This window comes from Dermochelys coriacea, chromosome 5, assembly GCF_009764565.3.
Source record: "Dermochelys coriacea isolate rDerCor1 chromosome 5, rDerCor1.pri.v4, whole genome shotgun sequence".
Lineage (NCBI taxonomy): Eukaryota > Metazoa > Chordata > Testudines > Dermochelyidae > Dermochelys > Dermochelys coriacea.
The window spans coordinates 86189270-86209243 of record NC_050072.1 but is presented as its reverse complement, the minus strand read 5'-3'; the positions used below and the strand labels follow the sequence as shown (position 1 = coordinate 86209243).

At 41.3% G+C, this 19974-nt stretch overlaps 1 protein-coding gene across 7 annotated transcripts in view; it reads right to left on the bottom strand.

Annotated features, from left to right (window-relative positions):
- SEMA4D (semaphorin 4D) overlaps window positions 1–19974 on the bottom strand; it is a 173643-nt gene that overhangs the window by 104258 nt on the left and 49411 nt on the right. The gene's annotated exons all lie outside the window — the stretch shown is intronic.

Genomic DNA, 19974 nt, shown 5'->3' with positions numbered 1-19974 from the left:
GTAATGTACAACCCAATTAGGAATTTCAAAACCATCCCTATCTCCCTGTAGAAGGGAGTATCAAGGAAAAATATATGGAAGAAAAATAATGTCCAAACTACAGGGAGAATCAAAGAATGAAGAGACAGAGAAAGAAACCAATCCTCCCCGCCCCCCACCCCAAGCCTAAGAATGTAACAGACCAAGATACAGAAGTGCTTCTAATGGTATTGATTTATTCTATTACAGCCTGGGAGTGTCAGGTTACGTGAGGAGGCAGGTTGATGCATGACTGCACATGGGGGGAAATGTTTTTTAACTAATGATACTGATCTTGTTCCACTGATGTCAAGTGGCAGTGTGTCTTAAGAAGACGGATGAAATCTTTAACAGCTCCTTAGAATTTATTACATTTTTTTTCTTGAAGATCCTCTTTGCTCTTACAAAGATTTACTCCTCTTCCCTCAAAACAGACTGAGAAGAAGACAAAAGAGATGCAAAGTGGTTTTATTCAATAATATTTCATAGATACCATTATTCCTTTTGCATTTCCCAATTGTTTTTCTTCTTCTTACACTTGTGCTTTCAAAAAGTCTTTGCCTTTCCAAGGCACAGACCAAATGCTGCATATGATTAGAGCATGTGGGATCATGCAGCAGCACCTCCATACTACAAAGAAAAACTGGCCCGGACTTGAGCAGAGAAACAAAGTAATAGTAATAGTTCTTATACAGCACTTTACATCAACAAATCTCAAAGCACTTTTCTGAAGGAAGGAAAATTCTGGAGAGGCTTTTATGATGTGTGAAAACAACAGCCGCTTTAGGCCAATCTCCTGGGATGCTGGGTGGCTACACTGTGCCACACCGGTGATGGAATCTTCTTGTAAAACTGGACTAACATGCCCTGGGAGAATTACCCCAATGTAGGGGAAATATGCAGTAGCATACAGCAAGCCTACTGACTCCTACACCATCACTACCACCCTTCTCTAACGTACAACACACCTGGCTGCTGGCAAAGAGAACCTGGACAGAGCTTCCCTACAGCCTACTGATCCTCCACTGCTGTTTCAGCACCCTGGGGTTTATTGGCAGGAGGAGCAAGTTTAGGGAGATAAGGGGGGGGGGGGGGGTCAGCCCACCACAAAGTGGTCTCAAGACTCGGGACACACAAAGGTAAGTTTTATGACATCTTTGCATTCCATTGCTCCAGAGTTGTACTGCATATAGTTTGGCAGGATACCCAAGATCTAGCTTTTTATTTTGACTCCCAGGGAAGAAATGTCTTTATCTGGATAAGAGATTATAATGAAAAACAATTAACTCTGCCAGAATGCACATGTACTGGACAGTTACTAAAGCATAACTACAGATTTTCCCAGTTATGCAACTCTGACCTTTGATTGTTACTGGGTGCTTGACTTGCATAATCATTTCTTTTCAATTATATTGAGAATATGCACATTTCTCTACTAGGACTGGCCTTAGTACTCTGAATTGTTAAGGTGTTTGACAGCAACAAAAACACTTCATCCTCATTCCTTTCAACTGAAGCAGTACAATTTCAAAAATGTACATGACAAATTCCCAAAACAGAAAACAGGGTTATGAAAAGCCCAAGAGACTAATAAAAAAAGTAAAACCTTAATTAATTTCTCTTTTTCTTCTCTTTCTCACCCTACAGATCAAAAAGGCTCTTACCTATACTTCCTAAAGTCAATGAACTGTATTTTTGTTTACATTGCTTACACTATGAGAATCCCAATACCACCTTCTCAATTTCATTTCAAAACACAATGTAAACAAAAAAAGATTCTATTTCTATTGGACACAAGAGCCTTGTAAAGGAAAAGCGATAAAAGAAAGGCAGTGAGGAAAAGAATACTAAAGAGAAAGCCAGTTTTGTTTCAAAATTATCTTTCAGCTATGTGACAGACCATTTTGATTTCTGTAAAAAGTTTGTTTAAAATGTGAATATTGTGTTAAATTTGTCATTACAGTAATTTGATTTTCTCTCTCAACTCAATAATAAATATACCATGAAGCTAAAGGCTGAGGGAATCTGAGGTGCTCACAGGAAAAAGATTTAAGTCTCTGAGTATATTCAGCTGAGGATCTGGCTACTACTCTTCTTCCAGGAAGTACTCAAGTTATGACAGCAATACCTTACAAAAAGCTATGGCATAAAAATTAATCTACATGATTTAAGGATGTTTTATGATACTAAAGGGGGAAAAGTGAAACTAAGTATACTATCAAATTAATCTTAATTTAGCCCAAATAAAATTAATAGGCAGCAGGTTTAAAATGAACAAAAAGAAGTATTTCTTCACACAACACACAGTCAATCTGTGAAACTCTTTCCCAGATGATGTTGTGAAGACCAAGACTATAACAGGGTTCAAAAAAGAACTAGGTAAGTTCATGGAGGATAGGTCCATCAATGGCTATTAGCCAGGATGGGCAGGGATGGTGTCTCTAGCCTCTGTTTGCCAGAAGCTGGGAATGGGTGACAGGGGATGGATCACTCGGTGATTATCTGTTCCATTCACTCCCTCTGAAGCATCTGGCATTAGCCACTGTCCGAAGTCATGATACTGGGCTACGTGGACCTTTGGTCTAACCCAGTATGGCCATTATTATGTTCACTGGATTACAAGAGTAGGTGGGAGGGACGACACAATTCCAGTATGAGAATAATCTGTGGAAAAAAAATATTAATGAACAAAGTCTGAACTAGTGACATCCCTTAGCCTCTTAAAGAGTAATTCCTTAGTTAACATCATTATTGTGAGAACAACAGATACTAAACTCTACTCTCCCCCGCCCCCTCCCTGTAACTGATCCCATCATTGCCTGGTTAGATATGAATGCACCGTATTTGTTAACCAGTACACTGACGATCAAATGGGGAACAAAAATGAATTGTAATATCTGAACAACCAGACTTCATGGCAATTAGAAATTCTTCAATAAAAACTAACAGGCATCATCTTAACTCAACCTATAGTGACAGTTGCACAGCTAAACCCCACATGTGCAGCTGAAAAAAATCCTCATAAGAGAAAAATAATGGCCTTGTAACTGGATTACACATTAACCTACTCTACACTATGCTTAGTATAGTGTCAATATTTGTAAATAAAGAATTCAATTTAACTAAATAATCCTGAGCAACCTCATATAAATCATTTCCAGAATAAAAGTGAAAGTAAGAAATTAAATGTGCTTTTTAAACATTTAGGGCCTGTTTGTGGCACTCTCACTAGTACCAAACAGTACCTTACTCCTCAAAAGTTCATAGCTCTTAGATCAGTGGTTCTCAAACTAGGGCCACCACTTGTTCAGGGAAAGCCCCTGGCGGGCCGGGCTGGTCCAGTTTAACTGCTACATCCGCGGTTTGCCGCACCAGGCAAATGGGGGCTGCAGGAAGGGCGGCCAGCACATCCCTCAGCCCGCGCCACTTCCCACAGCTCCCATTGGCCTGGAGCGGCGAACCGCGGCCAGTGGGAGCCGCAATCAGCCGAACCTGTGGACTCGGCGGGTAAACAAACCGGTCCAACCAGCCAGGGGCTTTCCCTGAAGAAGCGGTGACCCTAGTTTGAGAACCAATGCCTTAGATGACCTATGACAGGAAAAAAAAGTAGGAAGGAAGTGGCATTGGTGGCAGAAAACAGTTTGATACAGACAAACTCAAATAATTTTTACCGACCAATGCCTTTGAAGTAATGGAGGCAGGAAGGGCCTGAGAGCTAGGTATTATTATTATCTTTCTTCCGCCATAGCGATCGCAAAAATCGCACCACACAATTTTTCTTGACTGTAAATCACTAAGTGAAATCCACACTGCTTTCACTCTTTCCCAGCAGCTCTCACTGCAAGGAATTCTCATATTTCACAGAAATCACCTGCACCTTGGATGGGCCATGAAGACAGAGAGGCCAAACACACACTGGAAACAAAATGGCTTTCTTCCAAGAATTTGCCTATTCACACAAGTTATAATCATGGAAGCAATGATGACAGTCTGCTTTTCCTGGATAGGCAAGACAGTAGACCTCTCAAACATCTCCTTTGCGGCCACCCACCCTAAACCACACAGTAGTCCAACCAATCCTAAAAGGATCATCTCTTGACGCTAGAGACCTTGCAAACTACCATTTAGTGTTGAACCACCCTTTTTAAAGCAAGCGAACCAGAAAGCTAGCGAAAATGAGCCTCTGCAACCCTGCCTATCCACTGCCTGTAATGTATCCTGATCTTTCCCAATCAGACTTCAGGTCAGAGCAGGTACCAAGACATCACTTGTGGCTCAGATGGTTGACCTTATGTCCACACAAAGTACATCCATACTTATCCTGCTGGAACTCTCCAAAGCATTTGAAACTGTTGATCACCAAATGTACCTGTCCGGGAAGCTGCCAGGGTTCACAGAAACACCTTGAAGTGACCTCTTAAACTAAACCCAGGTTGCCGTTATGAGCAATTGTTCCTTCAGTTTCAAAGATCTCACTTACAGAGTCCCATAGGGCTCAATCATATGTCTACAGAGTATCATTCAACATTTATATGAAGCCATTGGGAGTGGTGGCTTGAGCTAGCACACTAAATAGCAACGAACTACACATAACTAGAGGCTGCATTAAGGTTTTTTTGAAAATGTGGCCTTCATATTTTATATGAATTTGAATATTTAAATCAAATTCTCTGTGTTTGTGTTACAGAGAATATTAAGGACATGGTGATACTGTCATAACATCTATTGAAATAACCACAAACATTCTTTATGAATTTTTCTATATAAAAAATAAAAGAAAGGTAAATATTATCATTACAGAGACCCTTGCTGAAAAATCAAGGTGACACACAGGCTTAGCATCTATCATCCTACCATTAGGTAGTCACTATAAATAATTTAATGCACAATTCTAGACAGCATTATAATTTTAAGAAGTGCGGTCTTTGTTGAACATTAACTGTGTAACTGATTTATCTAAAACTTAAAAGGTATTTACCCATGCTGAACACATTAAATGATCAATCCGTTTGACTTAAGGGACAGTTCCTTTTTGCTCTAGACACCACAAATCAAAGGCACAAAAAATAGAAAGTAGCACAATTTACTTAAAATTCTATTATATATAAAATACCTACATGCTGTATGCACAAGTTTCTCTAGAGTAGGTACATTTTCTCTTTGCCCTTTCAACCAGTGCAATAAATCTGACAGAACAAGGAGTAATGGTCTCAAGTTGCAGTGGTGGAGGTTTAGGTTGGATATTAGGAAAAACTTTTTCACTAGGAGGGTGGTGAAGCACTGGAATGAGTTACCTAGGGAGGCGGCGGAATCTCCTTCCTTAGAGATTTTTAAGGTCAGGCTTGACGAAGCCCTGGCTGGGATGATTTAGTTGGGGATTGATCCTGCTTTGAGGAGGGGGTTGGATTAGATGACCTTCCAACCCTGATATTCTATGATCACACATTATACAATTATAGCTCAGAAAATGAACTGACCTGAGCTCATCTGACCCAAACATATAAAAGAAAATACTCTGTACCTATTTAAAAGAGAAAAGCTTCAAGAGTATACTCTTATAGACAATGTGAAACATTAAACAGAAATCTGAGTCTAAAACCACAGTCTTTCACAAAGGAATTCCTATTTATTTTCAGGCTTTTATTCTTTAAATGAGTAAGAAATTAAATCAAAAGTTCAAATTGGGTCAGAAATATATAGTTTCATTTAAAAAAAAACAAATTATACATTTTACAGAGAGTCATGCACCAGATGAGCTACCACAAAAACTGCAAATGTGAACCCTCAAGTTGGAATCTAATCCTACAGGCATTATTTGTTCCTTAAACCTTGTTTTATTACACAGGTCATGCCACTAAACTTTTAAGTGCTGGAGAATCTCATTCAATTTAATTATGTACATTTTATTCTTCAGGCATTCCTCATCACGTAGATTCAAGACCCATCATGCCTAAAATGTCCTCTCTTCCTCAGAAAAAAAGATTAGAAACCAGATACTCTGATCTGGCTCCGTAATGCAAAACGTTTAATACAGTGATATTTGTCTGGTCTTATGAATGTCAGAAATCTCATTTAAAACCAGCCTTCCTAAGAGAACATCCCCATATATTTTCAAAATGAACAAGGCTTTTGTAGCTAGCGAAGCCCTTACATTCTTCATTGTCAAAATGTGGATATTGCTTCTCAATGAAACTTCCAGTATCTTACATAAATATTTGATGAAAAATAATACAAATCTAAAGAAATTCAGTTGTAATAATTTTCATATTCAACTTATAAAATTAGTCTGTGTACTGCTTACCTAATAATGAGTTTATTTCAAGTCAGATGTACCAATACATGTAGATGGGACTCTCCATCCAAAGTGTGGATTAATCACAAAAAAGACCGATAAAAGGCAAGTAGAATTCTGAAAAACACAAGCTCACCAACCTGCTGCTTCCTTCCAAGTTATTTCCAAAAGACAATCACTTGTTCACCATGAAGGTCCTTCTCTAGATTGTTACATGGTGTAATAAAAATCCATTTTACAAGTAACACTAACTTTTCTCAGAGTAGCAGCCGTGTTAGTCTGTATTCGCAAAAAGAAAAGGAGTATTTGTGGCACCTTAGAGACTAACAAATTTATTAGAGCATAGGTTTTTGTGAGCTACAGCTCACTTCATCCAATGAAGTGAGCTGTAGCTGACGAAAGCTTATGCTCTAATAAATTTGTTAGTCTCTAAGGTGCCACAAGTACTCCTTTTCTTTTTACTAACTTTTCTGTACACTGCATTTAATGATGGACAACAGATTACAAAAAACAAATCTAACTGGGACCAAAGAGATTAATCAAAGCCAACAGAGTGAGTTATAACTTTATTGTGAGAAATCCCCCCAAATCGCTAAGGGCCAGATTCTGCCACTCTTGCTCACTTTGAGTAACACCTTACTCCATGAAGAGTTGCCTTGATTTAAAATTGGGTTACCTTCAGAGTAAGGTGCTATTCAAGGCAAGAAAGAGCAGCAAAATTTGGACCTCAGTGACTGAGACCAATCACTTACACCAAGTCTTAAACTGAGCTGAAGATTCTATTACTGCCAGACGTCTGAGACAACATACCACACAAGAAACAGATTTTTAGGGACAGAAGGAACCATTACAGTCATTTAGCCTGACCTCTGCAATAGCACAGGTCTTAGACTTTCACCCAGCAGTTTGTGAATGAAGCCCAGTAACTTGTGGATGACCAACTGAATAACTTTTAGAAAATTATCCAGTCCTGATTTAAAGATTAAAGTAATGGAAATTCCACCAGATCCTTTGTCTTCCAGTGTGTAATTACTCTCATTGTTAAAAAATTGTCCCTTATTTCCAGACTAAATTTGTCTAGTTTCAGCTTGAGTCTTGTCATTGTCTTTGCTAGATTAGACCTTATTATCAGATATCTCTCTATCTTTACATGCTGATATTATTTTTTTTAAAAAATTGCATTACAAAGCTGAAAGATTTCAAAAGTTGCAAAATGAGATTATATAGAACAGCAAAGCATGTCAACCCATGTAGATCATACTTACAGGATGGGGGACTCTATCCTGGGAAGCATTGACTCTGAAAAAGATCTGGGAGTCATGATCAATAATCACCTGAACATGAGCTCCCAGTATGATGCTGTGGCCAAAAGAGCTAATAAAGTCCTGGGATGCATAAACAAGGAAATCTGGAGGAGAAGTGGAGAGGTTATTTTACCTCTGTATGTGGCACTGGTGTGACTGCTGCTGGAATACTGTGTCCACTTCTGATGCCCACAGTTCAAGAAGGATTTTGATAAATTAGAGAGGATTCAGAGGGAGCCAAGAGAATGATTAAAGCAGGGGTAGTCACCCTGAGCCTGAGAAGGAGCCAGACTTTGCCAATGTACATTGCCAAAGAGCCACAGTAATACGTCAGCAGTCCCCCTTCAGCTCCCCCCTACTCTGCTCCCAGCACCAGCACCTCCGCCTCCCCCTCCCTCCCAATCAGCTATTTCATGGCATGCAGGAGGCTCTTGGGGGGAGAGAGCGGGAGGAGCGAGGGCACTACAGGCTCAGGGAAAGGGGTGGAGTGGGGGCCAGGGCCGGTGGCAGAGCCAGGGGTTGAGTTGTGAGCATACCTAGGCACATTGGAAAGTTGGCGCCTATAGCTCCAGCTCTGGAGTCGGTACCTATACAAGGAGCCGCATATTAACTTCTGAAGAGCCGCATGTGGCTCCGGAAGCACAGGTTGGCCACCCCTGGATTAAAGGATTAGAAAACATGCCTTATAGTGATAGACTCAAAAAGCTCAATCTATTTAATTTAACAAAGAGAAGATTAAGGGGTGACTTGATTACAGTATAAGTGCCAATATGGGGAAGAGATATTTAATAATAGGCTCTTCAAGCAGAGAAAGGAATAACGTGATCCTATGGCTGGAAGTTGAAGCTAGACAAATGCACACTGGAAATAAGGCATACATTTTTAATGGTGACAGTAATTAGCCATTGGAACAATTTACTAAAGGTTGTGGTGGATTCTGTATCATTTACAATTTTTAAATCAAGATTGGATATTTTTTCTAAAAGATATGTTCGAGGAATTATTTTGGGGACGTTCTATGGCCTCTGTTTTACAGGAGGTCAGAGTCCATGATCACAATGGTCCCTTCTGGCCTGGGAATCTATGAATCAAGACAATTCAGTAAAAGTTAAATCTGGAGATGGAGTTTTTTAAAAAACTCCAAGAAAAAAAGCCAACAAACTTAATTTACTAGAGCTTTTAAGTAAATACCAAGTACCTCTGAGTTTAAGTACTTAGTCCTAAAAAGATGGACTTAATTATTTTCTCAAAACAAAACTCTTTCTTAGATGTGTTTTTAAACTTCTACAAGAGGATTGGATAGAGGGATGTGGGAGAGGGTTGGTGGTGAACTGTGATGTAATGAACTATTTAAATAACTAATACTTCTTTACTTTATAAAATGTATTATGCTATAAACCCCTAGTATTCCCCCCCAATCACATGCAAAGGTCCAATGCATCATTAGCGTGGTAAATTAAACATGAAAACAGTGCTTAAATAAAGGTAAGGTTGTAACTTGAGCCAATAAATGCAGTTAGATTGAATTAAGTCTCTCACTCCATCCTCTTTATGTGGGTCAGTGTGCACATGCTACATGAGTTCACTCGCTAAAGGGAGGTCTTTGCAGTCTAAATCCAATTGCATGTCTTAAGGCTGAAATAACCTTTATTCTGAATTCCTTCTTATTTAAATAAACATGATTAAGTGTGGAAGATGTATGCATTTTTGATAACAAGAGTTTGTTATTTAAATGACTTCACCTCAAGCATGGGAACATTAGCATAGCAAACATTTTCTAATACACTTTATTAAAGTAAAGATGCACAACTTTAAAACATTATAAAGACATGATTTGGAGATGAAATATAAATACTTTACAAGCCAATATGTTGTAGAACATCTGAAAATACATGACTTTGGTATTTTAGATACAGACAGGCAAAAATAGAACATTAGTGTCTTTTTTGTGCCTCCCTAATTCTCTTCCTCATTCTCTTTTTTTTGACCTGGTAACATTTTGAACTTGATGACTAAATTCTGATGATAGGTTTGATCTGTTGACTTTCAAAAAATAAACTGGGTTTTTTTGTTTTGTTTTGTTTTTTAAAATGGTGCTTCAGTCTTTAATCATTAATAAATCAATGGTGTAAAACTTGTTGAGTCAGGAATACACAATTTCTTGTGAACAGGATACCTATTGCTAACAATAATGAAGATGTCAGTTTAGATGATAATCAGTTACTGTAAAAGTATATATTCTTGTATTTATGTTCTTAATACAAGAAATACTTCAGCACCATGAACCTAAATGTTAATCCTCATGAGATATATGGAGTCTTAAGTATCCCCTTTCACAAGGGCTTTTGGTCAAATACATTGTGTACTTCAGTGCAATTTATCTTGACAATTACTAAAATACGCAGTTATATTGAAAAAGAGATTTTAGCCATTTCATTAGCTTCACAAAAGAAATGAGTTTAATTGCTCAGGTTGAATTGCTTTTTCTATTTCTTCTGTCAGTGGAATGTGTTAATCTTTATACAGTAAAGACTCCTGATACATTTCCTTTTGCATTAGTCAGGCCTTCTGAGAAATACATGGAGAAACGGAAGATTTTTCTCTATACCCCTCTCCCATAGGAATGCATAGAAAATAAACTCCTTGGATCTGGTACACAGAGTAGAAAAGTAATAAAAAAAATCTATAGTCTTTGAGCACATGTTAAAGAGAAAGACCTAATCAAAATACAATACAAACAAACAGAATCTTAATGATTTTTTTAAAATAATGTCTTTTATTTATAATCCATATGTTGTGCTGGTGGTTGTTTCCAAAAAAAGATATTTAAAACTATTTTAGCTCCATAACCTTTGCCTGCCCTTCATTTTTATCAGCAGTATGTGGCTATTCAGGCAGAAAATAAAATTAAACACCTTTTGAGATTACCATAGTATTCTAAGGGTTTGTCTTCACTGTCAGTAAAGGATAATTAACAGCCTGCTAGCTTTAGCTAACCCTCTGTAAAAGCCCAGTAGAGACAAGACACTGTAGTTTTTACCACAAGGTAGCTAGGTGAGGTCAACACTATACCTATACCCATGGTTATCACCTAGCTACTGCGTGATAAAAACCACAGTGCCTTCTGTCTACCAGGATTTTGCAGTGGAGTAGCTAAAACATCAGCTATCCTGCTTTAAAAAGCGTAAGAGACAAAAAACCCACCTTTAGTTTAGTGAAGACAAAACCTAATATCTGTTGTCGTGTAAGTGAGCAATAAATATTCATCCTCACTGAGCCATCCATGCACCTTTTGCAATCACTAGCCTTAGACTGACTAAACTCCTAGAATGCATGTATGTACATCCCCAGGTCCATTAGTTTGGACTCATGAGCTATTCCTCCCTTTTGTTCAAGGCAGACAAAAATAACCAGTCTTAACTTTCTCAGTTGCCTTCTCCATTCTTTAACTCATTTTCCCTACTTCATCAGCAAATAAGCAGCCACAGCAGCTCTGTTCCTTGGAGTAATATTCCTGTATCTGCTGAGAGGAACCTTCATAAATGCTAATTTTCCCTCTATTTTTATCCAGTCTGCAACTGAAAGTCTTCCCCACTGCCATTCAAACTAGAACTATGAAGAGGAAGATCATTCCTTCACCTAAGTTTTCACCAGAAGCAAAAGCTTTTAATCTTTGCATCTAACTGCATTCTGCTGAATCTGAGGGCCTTGTTTACACTGGCAAGTTTCTGAGCAGTAAAGCAGCTTTCTGCGGTGTAACTCCCGAGGTGCACATACTGCCAAGCCACCTAGTGTGCAGAAACTGCACAGTTGCAGCGCTGTAAAAAAACCACCCCGACAAGAGGCATACAGCTGTCTGTGCCGGGGCTACAGCACCGCGGTGCCAGTGCGGTGCCTGGTTGATTAGAGTGCAGCGACTGGCCTCCTAGAGGTGTCCCACAATGCCTGTTCTCGCCTCTCTGGTCATCAGTTTGAACTCTACTGCCCTTCCCTTAGGTGACCAAACATGAGCCCCACCCCTTAAATTCCTTAGGAATTTTGGAAGTCCCTTTCCGGTTTGTTCGGTGACGCATGCAGTGGTCTCAGCGCATCTTTCCAGGTGGCCAGGCCTGCTCCACGCACCAGGCGATCCCCCACTTGGAGCAATGCCAAGCTGCTGGACCTCATCAGCATTTGGGGAGAGGAGGCTGTCCCGTCCCAGCTGAGCTCCAGCCGTAGAAATTATGGTACCTATGGACAGATTTCACGATGTGTGACAGAAAGGGACCAGGACCGGAACACGGTGCGGTACAGGGTCAAAGCGAAGGAGCTTTGGAATGCCTACCACAAGGTGCGGGAGGCAAACCACCACTCCAGGGCTGCACCTATGAGCTGCCAGTTCTATAAAGAGCTGGACATGATACTCACTGGCGACCCCACCTCCACTGCGAAGGCCACTGTGGATACTTTGGTGGCTCGTGTGCCAGTTGAGAGTGGACCGAACCAGGAGGAGGAAATCTTGGACAAGGATGTGGAGGGGGACCCAGAGGCAGAGGATGACTCGCAGGTCAGAGATGCATGGAGTCAGGAGCTTTTCTCTACCCCAGAGGGAGCTAGCCAGTCACAGCTGTTGGAGCCTGGCGAAGTATAAACAGGAGAGGAGGTCCCTATTAAGTGTCTTTGATTTTGGGGGAGTGCATGGGAAAGGGAATCACTGAGGCGAGTTGTGGGGGGCAGGAGAGTTGCAGAAAGCATGCTTGCATCTGTATGATGCACATACCACCACATGCCTACTCTGAGCAGCGGAACAAGGTTTTATTGACTCCTTCACTTCATGGGAATCTGCCTCAGAAATCTCCACAAAACTCTCATGGAGATACTGGCCAATCCGCTGCCACAGATTCTTTGGAAGAGCTGCTTTGTTTCTTGCCCCATTAAGGGTAATTTTCCCGCACCACTCTGCCGTCACAGGAGGTCAGGGGGACCATTGCTGCACACTGGCAAGCCACATAAGAGCCAGGGCAGAAGACCCTCCCTTAATTCCCTGCTCACCCTAAGCAGCAAGGTATCTTCCATAAGGAACAGAGTCTGTGGAAAATGTGGGGACAGTAATGATTGTTAGGCCCCCCCCCAAACAGTGCTGGCTCTCCACAAAAATCACGTGCACAGTACAGTCCTGGAATACTGATTTCCCCTGCCTCTGCAGTTACTCACCATTTTGGGGGTCTTGTGGCTCATGTGTGCTTGCCTGGGGTCAGCCAGCTAGTGACAGGTATATGAATCATGGCTGTGTTTTAAATCACTGAACCAGTGGTCTGTGTGTTGCAAACAATACTGCTTCTGTAAAATGTTACATTTTGGCTTTACAGATATGACCTTGGGAGCCCAGCCTCATTCTTTGTTATTGCCGGTTGAATGGCTGTGCAGAATTAGAAAGCGTCCGTGAAAAACTAAAGAGGACTTTCTGCGTGATGTCATGATGCACTCCGCCACTTAGAAACAAGAACTGAAGGAGTGGCGGGACAGGGAGAAGAAGGACCAAAAGGAGAACGCGGTACACCAGAACAAAGCCACGGAGCGGGTCTTAAACATTATGGAGCACCAAACGGACATGCTCCAGGTTCTATTAGCCCTGCAAACCGAACAGCCCACCCTGCCCACCCTCCCCTGCAGCCACTGTCAAAAAATTCTTTCCCATGCCCTCCCCCAGACACTGCCAATACACTCTTATCAACCTCCTGGCTCCAGTCTGTACCCGTTGCATTCCACTCCTGCCCTGTCACAGTCCAGCCCTGCGGACACCCAGTACCCACTGCACTCAACACCCATCCCTCTGCAATGTCACGCACATTGACCAGAGTCATGGTCTTTTGGAGCAGGATGTGATTACTGGCCCTGCATACTTCCGTCAACATGCATCCAATGGTAGACTTTCGCACTCCGAACTGGTTAGCAACCGATCGGCAGTCTGGAGTAGCCAGCTTACACAGTACAATCACCACTCACTTCTCCAATGGGAGGGCAGCTCTCATTATTGTGTCCTTGCGCCATAGGGCTGGGGCGAGCTCATCACACAATCCCATGAATGCGGCTTTCCTCATCTGAAAGTTCTGCAGCAACTGCTCGTCATCCCAGACATGCATCATGATGTGATCCCACCACTCAGTGCTCCTTTCCTGAGCCCGAAAGTGGCGTTCCACTGTGGTCAGCACCTCCACGAATGCCACAAGCAATCTCATGTTGTAGCTACTACGCATGGCGAGATCAATATCGAACTCCTCTGGCCTTTGTAGTTTAAGAAATAACTCCCCTGCCACTCGTGATGTGTTGGTCAGGGCGAGCAGCATACTGGTCAGCAGTTTGGGATCCATTCCTGCAGACCGAAGAGGCAGAGCGCGCAGTACACAAACCGTTGAAAGATGACGCCGAATGCAGACAGAAACACAGGGACTGGATTTGCTAGAATGCGAAGCAATTTGTCACAGGGCACTAGGACTGGAACCATTATGCCCCACGACCCCTTCCACCTTCCCACAACTCTTAGCGGCAGAAAAGGAAGAGATGCTCTGTGGCATAGCTGCCTAGAGTGCACCACTTCAAATACCACTGCAAGTGCCGCAAGTGTGAACACACTATTGCTCAGGCAGCTGTCAGTGTGAAAACACAACAGCGGTTTCCCTTCAGCTCTCTCTGAGCGGCGCTGTAACTGCCAATACTGTAACTGTGCCACTGTAGACATATCCTGAGTCCTTTGAGTTCCTGTCTGAATCAGGGAGGATGTTGCTTTTGAGATGTTTTGCCTTCTTCTAGGGTTTCATAGTTGAGGGTTTTTCTCCATTCCCTTTGCAATAATCTATTTCATTTGAGTTCTTATAATGATGCTCATCATGGTAGTCTCTCATGGTGCTGATTTCTTAAAGTGGACTGCATATAATTTTACTTTATCCAGAGTCAGTTAAAAATATCATGCTTGTGAAAGCAAACTGGCTTCCAGGATTCCTGGCTGTCACTACAAGCCTTCCCCCACCTCTAAGGCCCCTGCACAGTTTCTAAGCTGCAGAGCATAGCAAACGATGGGAGAGGCAAGGTATGTTGAAGAGGGCATACTCCATAGGGCAGTTCAATGAGCACATCTCATGCTCTGGTGGCACCACAATCTCTCACAACCTCCCCCATTGTAGGGAAAGCAAGACTTTTTGAACTCTGTCCCCACCCGCTTCTGTACCCTCCCCTCCGGCTCACACTTTTATTTGATAAAAACAAAACCACTGCCATCACACACCTTTACATGTGTTTTCTTGGACTAGCAGTCTTTCCTTTATCAGTGGGTATCTTTCACAGTTCTCCACAGGCAGATTCTGCTGCCCTGACCTGGCACCATGCACCTATGTCATCCTGCATCTAATTACTTAAGCATACCCTGGAATAGCCTAATTTTTTAGCAATAACATCTACTATGCTCTCTCAACCCATACGACATAAAATATGAAAATCCAAGCAGGCTGCTAACCCTGTGACAACACATCAGCAATCAAAAAAATGAGCATCCTCTTCCCAAAGCACACATTCACCTTGTGCTCAGCATATCTGAAAACTCCATTGGTACATAAATCCTAAGCAGGCCTTTAAGGGAAATTTAAGTCCCTATTTACTTGCATAAACTGCTTTGGAAATTTCATCCCAGATTTAATAAGAAGTTGTAAAGAAGAGTCTTAAAAATACACATATCCAATGCTGGCCCGACCTACAGTGTTAATACATTTCAATACAGCTTCTCTGTAGTAGTACTGTTCAGCATAATCATACAATGTTCTCTCTCTCTCTGAATGTTTTAGCAAGATGCATTTAAACATAATGTGCATAAACATTTTTCATTGCATATCTGTTTCAACACTGTCCTTACACTGTGTCATGTCATTTATTTCTCAATTTGTAAAATGCACCTATAAACAATCATGAGCATATAAATGGCAATTATAAAATAATACAACATAAGTATTCTGATAGAACTGTCCACTGGAGGGAAACTTCCGACACTGCCCAAGAAAATTAAAAGCACCCAAGAAGAATCCTGAATGGACAAAGACCTTTTAATATGTTAGAAAAGTGGGAAAAAAAATTCTGACTGTCAAACCAATGTAAAAGCAAAGTTCAGAGTTGAGGACTATCCAGACACACAACCCTAAGGATGCTTATCACCAGCCCCCCCAAACTTTTACTTGTCTTTGTGACACTCCATAATACCTTGGCAGAACTCAGCTGCAGGAATGCAGCATAAGGAGAGGAGGAGTATACAAGTCTTGCTACACTAACATTTTTGAGCAAATCTCTCCCCATTACTACACGAATCAGAAGTAGTACTAGTATAGCCTGAGCTCAGACGTTTGTGCTCCTACCATTATTAAACCTCGTGGAAATGCATGGGTAATGCAATGCTAGCAGATTTCCCCCCAAAATGCTAGTGTAATCATGTAAGGTTTGGGAGATTAAAATCAACATCTTGAAACACACCCATCAACAAATAGGAAGCCAATGCAGTCTACTGGCATAATATTCAGTCTGAAAAGCCAGCTACGTTCTGCAATAGATGAAATTTTCAAAAGGTCTTCAAGGATAGTACCCTGCAGAGCACACTGGAGTAGTCCAATCTGGGAGTGACAAACGTACAACAGCTCAGAAGAAGTCTGCATTCTAGAGGAGAGGTCGTAACCCACTTCTTTGCCACAAGATGATGAGAAATAATGCACATATAAATAGATTTTTCTCATCTACTCCTTAATATCATAGAATCATAGAATATCAGGGTTGCAAGGGACCTCAGGAGGTCATCTAGTCCAACCCCCTGCTCAAAGCAGGGCTAATCCCCAACTAAATCATCCCAGCCAGGGCTTTGTCAAGCCTGACCTTAAAAATTTCGAAGGAAGGAGATTCCACCGCCTCTCTAGGTAACGCATTTCAGTGCTTCACTACCCTCCTAGTGAAAAAGTTTTTCCTAATATCCAACCTAAACCTCCCCCACTGCAACTTGAGACCATTACTCCTTGTTCTATCATCGGCTACCACGGAGAACAGCCTAGATCCATCCTCTTTGGAACCCCCTTTCAGGTAGTTGAAAGCAGCTATCAAATCCCCCTCATTCTTCTCTTCCACAGACTAAACAATCCCAGTTCCCTCAGCCTCTCCTCATAAGTCATGTGTTCCAATCCCCTAATCATTTTTGTTGACCTCCGCTGGATGCTTTCCAGTTTTTCCACATCCTTCTTGTAGTATGGGGCCCAAAACTGGACACACTACTCCAGATGAGGCCTCACCAATGTTGAATAGAGGGGAACGATCACGTCTCTCGATCTGCTGGCAATGCCCCTACTTGTACATCCCAAAATACCATTGGCCTTCTTGGCAACAACGGCACACTGTTGACTCATATCCAGATTCTCATCCACTGTAACCCATAGGTCCTTTTCTGCATAACAGCTGCCTAGCCATTCAGTCCCTAGTCTGTAGCGGTGCATGGGATTCTTCCGTCCTAAGTGCAGGACTCTGCACTTGTCCTTGTTGAACCTCATCAGATTTCTTTTGGTCTAATCCTCTAATTTGTCTAGGTCCCTCTGTATCCTATCCCTACCCTCCATCATATCTACCTCTCCTCCCAGTTTAGTGTCATCTGCAAACCTGCTGAGGGTGCAATTCACACCATCCTCCAGATCATTTATGAAGATATTGAACAAAACCGGCCCGAGGGCTGACCTTTGTGGCACTACACTTGATACCGGCTGCCGACTAGACATGGAGCCATTGATCACTGCCCGTTGAATACGACAATCTAGCCAGCTTTCTATCCACCTTATAGTCCATTCATCCAGCCCATATTACTTTAACTTGCTGGCAAGAGTACTGTGGGAGACCGTATCAAAAATTTTGCTAAAGTCAAGGAACAACACGTCCACTGCTTTCCCCTCATTCACAGAGCCAGTTATCTCATCATAGAAGGCAATTAGATTAGTCAGGCATGACTTGCCCTTGGTGAATCCATGCTGACTGTTTCTGATCACTTTGCTCTCCTCTAAATGTTTCAGAATTGATTCCTTGAGGACCTGCTCCATGATTTTTCCAGGGACTGAGGTGAGGCTGACTGGCCTGTAGTTCCCAGGATCCTCCTCCTTCCCTTTTTTAAAGATGGGCACTACATTAGCCTTTTTCCAGTCGTCCGGGACTTCCCCCGATCGCCATGAGTTTTCAAAGATAATGGCCAATGGCTCTGCAATCACATCCACCAACTCCTTTAGCACTCTCGGATGCAGTACATCCGGCCCCATGGACTTGTGCTCGTCCAGCTTTTCTAAATAGTCCAGAACCACCTCTAGGCATATCATTCTCAAATCAAGTTAGCAGATACAACTTCCACGATGTACTCTGGAAGTTTTTCCTGATCTCAATAATATCACTTCCCATCTACAGCCAACTAGCTGTCGCCAAAGCCCCAGTCTCCACTAGATTCCCAGACAAAAAAAAAGAAACTATATTAAGCTGGAGTTACTTGTAAACACATTTTAGTAAAAATAAAAAAACCTTCAAGAATAGCAAACTAATTCTAAAAACCCATATGTTCGAAACCTATAGTCAGTGAAGCGATATCTAGATTTAAAGAGATTTTCAATAGGCACAAAAGGAGAGTTAGACACCCAACTCATTGATTTTTAATGGGAGTTGTGGACCTAACTTCTTTTTTGTGCTTTTGAGGATTTTTCGTCAACTCAATAGAATATAAACCAACATATCTTGTGTAATTTAACTTAACAATATGTTGCAGCCCCTCAAGTTCCTGTAAAGCACTTAAACATCTTCCTCATTTTGTATCCAGCCATTCTGTAGTTCTCCCAGAGGGATGAACAATAATGCAACATACATTTCCAACAAAACTATTCTCAGGACTCTTGATCATTTTCATCTCTGGAAGCTAACATAACTGGGTGACTATGTCAGCACTATTTTTACAAGCCATTTTAATTATTAAAGCCAGTGTGCACCACTGGATCCTGCTTTGACATGCAGTGTTTTACATCCCCATCGGGTCCTTGTTCATACTGCTAAAGCAAAGACAGACTAATCTCAAACATTTGGGATTCTTTTAAGGACATTAGTTTCATGGCAGTTCTTGTGGATGTTATTTTATACTGATGAATGCAAACAGTGGGAATAACACCTACCTTGTCTACAAATTAGATTAATATTAGCTGTCTGGACCATTTTAAATTACTGATTTTTAACCCCTTTTGTACATAAATTAAGTTCAATACAATGCAAAATTGTAGAATAGTCCTAGCTTTTTCCTTCATTTTCTTTTACTATTTCGTTATGATGCAGATTAGAGTTATTGGGGGGTTGGGTCACACTTTTATTTATGAAAACGGCATGTATATTACCTCTGCAGAGAGCTTACACAAATGTTCACATTTGGGTCAATCACCTCATCATGGTAACTGTTAAAACTGATGAAGAGATTAAAGAAGATAGATCTACTTTGCATTTTTAAATATTTATCCCTCTGATCTCACAAATAAAGTTTCCATGACTAGGCAAGAAGACAAAAAATGTCAATATACGGTGTGATAAAATGCACAAGGAGAAAATGTAAAATCTTTCATAAAGGTGACTATTTTCAGCAACAGGCTATACATTTGCTTTCTGTGAATAGAACAAACTAGTTTAAGTGAACACAGGTGGAACATTAAAGCAGCAATAGTCTACTAAAATAACAAAGTAAGGGATGGAAACCCACACAATTTTTGTCCATGGAGACTGGAAAATCCCTCTGCAGCATCTGCAGAACACTTTAATTCTAATCGCTATCACCCAACCTAGAGGTCAAATTGTGGACCAGGTTAACTAGCTTGTCAGCTAGGACTAAACTTGTCCCTGATCCTTAGTCACTTTTTCTATTAAAAAATAGAATATAATAACTGAATCCCACTAGGACCTACTTTCCTACTTCTCCTTACTGCCACCCATACACACCATGCCTGTTGGTGACATGTGCAGCCCAGCAAGCTTCTTACAGGGGCACAGCCCTTTTAAGGACAGAGTATGGAGCATTTTAGTCACCAGATGGGCACTTTATAAGCAAAGCTCTTGGCTCAGTATGAGAGCCCAGAGATGGGAGGAGATGGTCCATTGAAGCCAGGCACAAGTCCCAGTGGAGCTCCCAATGCAGAGAGAGACAGGGCAGCAGCAAGATCAGTAGGAGGCCTTACTAGGGTGGCTCTGTGAAACTACGATACAAGAAAAGGAGTACCTGTGGCACCTTAGAGACTAACAAATTTATTTGAGCATAAGCTTTCATGAGCTACAGCTCACTTCATCGGATGCTGTAGCCCACAAAAG